Here is a 4,903-nt window from a genome sequence, read left to right on the forward strand (position 1 = left end):
TCATTTTTTGTAACGTGGTAACAAGATGAGAATTGAAAGAAAACTGAATTTTTTGTTGTTTTAACTAAAAGTAGCTGACGCCAATTCTTTGCACAAGACTTACTTTATTCGTGTACTAATTTTGAGCACACCTTCTTTTAAATTGCTAAAGATACAGCAGATGATAGAAAAAATGGGAAAAAGAAGGGAAAATGCAAATAACTTGGTAAATATTAACATTTTGATCGAATACTTCTCATTTATCTTGGAGTATACCTGTAATAGAGTACCTTTTGTCTTGTAATAATTTTCGAAAAAATCACTTATTGTCAATAAAAAGGGCTTTTTATTATTATGGTATTTCTTTAATCGATGTTTTCTCCAAATATATCAATTTTATCAAAAAATGATACACCAATGAAAATATGCATCTCTGGAAGTGGGCCAACTTTTATTTCAAACTTTTTCCTGTAAAATCAATTTCAAGAAATTTCACATGAATGTCCGGCGACTTCAAAGCCGCCTGGCAAAACTTATGCATCCAGGTAAGTGCTTGGGAATTCGCAGGTGCTATTTCTAATGTCAGCCCCTACATGTATACCAATTTTCAACCTTATCCGAGTAAACGCATCCACTCGCACCTTCCAGGCACCCATTTTTACGTTCCTCATCATCAGACGAACATCTCATGTGAAAATTGGCCTAATCCGTATCACGTTCCCATTTACGTTGTGAGTCCAAGGTCTATAGGGGGACCTAGAGTGTCACAAAGGCGAGTATTGACCAGCGGAGTACACTCGCAAATTATGTACGCAACTCCAGTCTGAGTGAGCGCAATGCAGAAGAAAGAGCACAGAAAAAGGTTTTCCAGGCTCCAAAAAATCATGAGCATCAGAGAGTGCAGTGGATACCGCACAGTCTCGACAGAAGGGGTGAGAGTCCTAGCAGGCATGCCGCAAATAGAACTGTTAGTAAAAGAACTAAATGAAATATATGAAGGGCTGCAGAGAGAAGAGGGCAGAGCAAACCTAATGATAAAATGGCAGGAAAAGTGGGCCACAGAAACCAATAGACGCTGGAAATACCTTTCTAATCTTACAGGTCTACTACTAAGAGATATCCTTACTGTGATGAGCACGACGACGCACGCAATACCCTGTTCTCATCGGCAAGATGGAAAGAATCTAGAGAAGAGTATCAAATAGAAACAGACAAAGTAAGCCGAGGAATAAGGAGGGGTTTCAGTCAATAAAAATCTGACACTACCCAACCTATGAATTTGTTTTTTCATTCAGACGAATCTTAGGCTCGGTGTCTTATGTGGCATTTGCCCCCTCCCCCCCTCCCCCAGTATTACATCTAACAACTTCTATATTTTTCTATCACTAAGTCTATCTAAATTTACATATATCATGTTGAATCCTGTGTTCTCTATATGACCCTATCCTTTATCTATATCCACGTCAACCTGAAGGTTTCACCCTGCCGGAAGTGTAAAGATTGACAGAGATTAATCATGTCCTATATTTATCAACGTCTATATTTTTCTATCTTTTTTTCAACAGTAGCAGGGCCGAAAAAAACGAATACCTAGAAGGCCGGATGGTCCAATTTGGACCTTTTTGACATTAAAAACACTCCTGCCCTCTTAAAAGTTTTTTTTTTGGAGCGCCAACCTTGTATAACTTTTCCTATGATTGGATACTTAGTACCTATGCGAAATTGTTTAAAACTGTGAAAATGTGACTAGGGTCCAATCTGGACCCTCCGGCCTTCTAGGTATTTGTTTTTTTCGGCCCTGCTAGTGTTGAAAAAAATATAGAAAAATATAGACGTTGATAAATATAGAACATGATTAAATTGAGAAGAAGAGCTTCAAAAGGATAGCCCGGAATTTAGATTAACAAAGATAGGAAAATATTGACATTATAGATACATCATAGTATCAGATGAAGAATGGGGATGGAAAAAGATAGACTTGAATTGAGACTGAAAAATTGATTGAAAAAAATTATTGTTAATAGATGTAGTAGAAGATGAAATAAAGAAGAGGATGAAGTAGACGAGATTGAAAAACACAGATGGAAATTTAGTTTGACGAAGAAATAGAAAAATATGAAAATAGATAGGCAAAGCATAAGATAGAAAACAGGGCAATAAAAAAGGTAAATGTCAATTTAGATTGACAAAGGGATAGAAAAATATTTAACTGGATAGATAATGGATATGATAAGATAGAAGAGAGGGGATTAAAAAAGATAGACAGAAATTTATATTGACGTTGATAAATGTAGGATTGGATAAGATAAAGAAGAGCAGATTGAGAAACGTAGACGAGAATTTAGATTCACAAAGAGATCGTAAAAGATTAACGTGGATAAACGTAAGATAGAATGAGTTAAGGAAGAGGAAATTCAAAAAGATAAACAGCAATTTAGATTGACAAAAAAGTAAGAAACAGATTGACATGTATAGATAAAGAATAGGAGAAGGTAGAAAAGAGGAGATTAAAAAAGATAGAACTTTTAAATTGTTAAAATTCGGATTCTACGTTAAAATCTGCATTAGAAACTCACGAAGGAATCGCAATACTTTTTCTTGCAGCATTAAAAACTTTAGAAAATAAAATACCTGTTATTTGCATGGGTCGGAGGCAGCTTCAAATGAATCTTCTTTTAGTAGCAGTAACTTAAAAATTCGGAAAATATTTAAATATATATTTATTTATATTTTAATACTTTAATTAAGCGTTTTGAAAAGTGCATTAAAGCAATCTATTTAAATGTGTGATTAAAATAATTTTAACTCTAGAGAGGCGGACTTGAATTGATTAAGATGAAATTTTCAAAACTTACATTCCACCTGAAGGAATTAAAACAGTATCTTACACATGTTTTTTGAACTTATTAGAAGGAATTAAATAATCTCACAATACGAACACTTTTGGGGAATAGAAGACATCTCTGTGATGTGTATCTGTCGGTACAATTACAAGTAATTAAATGTATTGAAAACACGTTCTTTTTGGGGGAATAGGAACCTATGCGGCGGCCGCTATGGAAATAGAAATAAATTGGTTTCGAAGATATCCTATTCTTATAATGACATTTTAGATAGATGGAAAAATCGAGCATTCAAAATATTAGAATAATCTTCACTTTTACGCTGAAATCTGAAAATATTAATTTTTCTCTATTCAACACTTATTACCGGGGAGGAACCTTTCGCTTCCTTCGGTCTACCAGGGTAAATAAAAGATAGGGTATGATATAAAAGTTAGCACTGAATAAGATAGAGGTGAATTTAGATTGCAAAGAAATAGAATTAGGTACATTTTCTCTATCTTATTCTACCATAAAGATTCTAAATTATTCAAAAAGACAGGATCTCTGTCGTTTTACATCCAGCAGGGCCGATGGCCGGTCAGGTGCTTTCTGTTATTTTGAAGAGTTAACTTGATCGATAGGTTCATTTCTATTTTTACGGTGGTGATAAAAATATCTACACTGATTAATGGTAACTATCTCTGATGATGATACGAATTCCTATAAATTACTCGTATCAAAAATGTAATACCCGGCTTGAGACGGCGTGTACTTCTGACAAAGGATTATTCTTTCGATCCCTCCAATAACTTAAGGGCATGTGATACTTCGTCGTGTGGTCAATCGGGTACAGTTCCCCCGTTTTTTTCAAATAAATGAGAATTTTTTAAAACTGAATTCGGAGATGCTATAAAATATCGTAACGGACGTCCCCGCACTCTTTTTGAGGGATAATAACGAATAAATGTATTGTGCTAAGTAACATTTTTATGTATGTGCAATTGTGCATTATTTTGAAATTACGGTCGTTTTTCAGCTCTGTCGTTCCGATAATTTGTACATTATTTATTAAATAAACTTTTTCGATTGCCTACAAACTATGTTAGTTCCGGGACCTTAGTTACTATGTTTATTTGTAAGTCCAAAGTTTTCAGCTAAAAATATTGTGTTGTTTGGAAGTAACGCTCGAGCAAAAACCTCAAAATATACAAACACGTTTTTAGCAAAATCAAAATTTTTTGCAATGAACTTACAAAAAAAGTGTAGAGGGACGTCCGTTAGCATGTTCGCTATCATTTCCCAAATTTTTCAAGACAAAATATTTATTATTCTAAAAAAAACCGGGGGAATCTAAAACTAGTAAAACTGATAATTTTCTAAGTATCACATGCCCTTAATGGGAAAGCACTTGACCTGTAATCGAAAGTTCTGCGGTTTGGTTCCTTTTCATGGTTTGATCTTTTTCTCGGAAATAACTTAATTAGTTGTAAGTAATAAGTTGCAATCATAATTGCACCTTAACATTTACGTTAGAATAGCGTCATCACAAAAGGTTTATTTTTTAGCGTTATAAATTTAAAAAATCTGCTCGCTAAGCCAGCATATTCTTATAGCGCGCTATGTGCGCGGCTCGTTTCGCTCGCTAGTTTCAGCGTGCGACTATTAGTTCTCGCTCTTCGTGCTCGATGATGTATTTATCTCGCGCTTCGCGAAATAAATACTCCTTTATTAAAAGAGCTTAGGACGAGAGTTTGAGCACACCTGCGGCGCACGACGGATGGCTCTCGTACTTCGCGCTAGGTCTTTGCATTTCTCCAGCATTCATGCCCAGACCTTATAGAATCAAAGGTCAGCGGATCGACAACTGTAATTTTGTGATTGTGAACTCTCTTTTGTTAAAGCTCTTTCGGCTTTGACGAACACATTCTCATCGCGTATCTCGTGCTTCGCACTTGATTTTGTCCACAATATCAACCTTTCTACATTATAAACAACACTTTTACAGTCTGTCAAGTTAAAGCGTGGGTGGCTTTACTCGCAGTCGGTAAGGTGTATCGACATGATTTTAGTGTCAAAATATTAAGAAGAGCTCCCTCTTT

Source organism: Belonocnema kinseyi, chromosome 1 (assembly GCF_010883055.1).
Source record: "Belonocnema kinseyi isolate 2016_QV_RU_SX_M_011 chromosome 1, B_treatae_v1, whole genome shotgun sequence".
In the NCBI taxonomy this organism is placed as follows: domain Eukaryota; kingdom Metazoa; phylum Arthropoda; class Insecta; order Hymenoptera; family Cynipidae; genus Belonocnema; species Belonocnema kinseyi.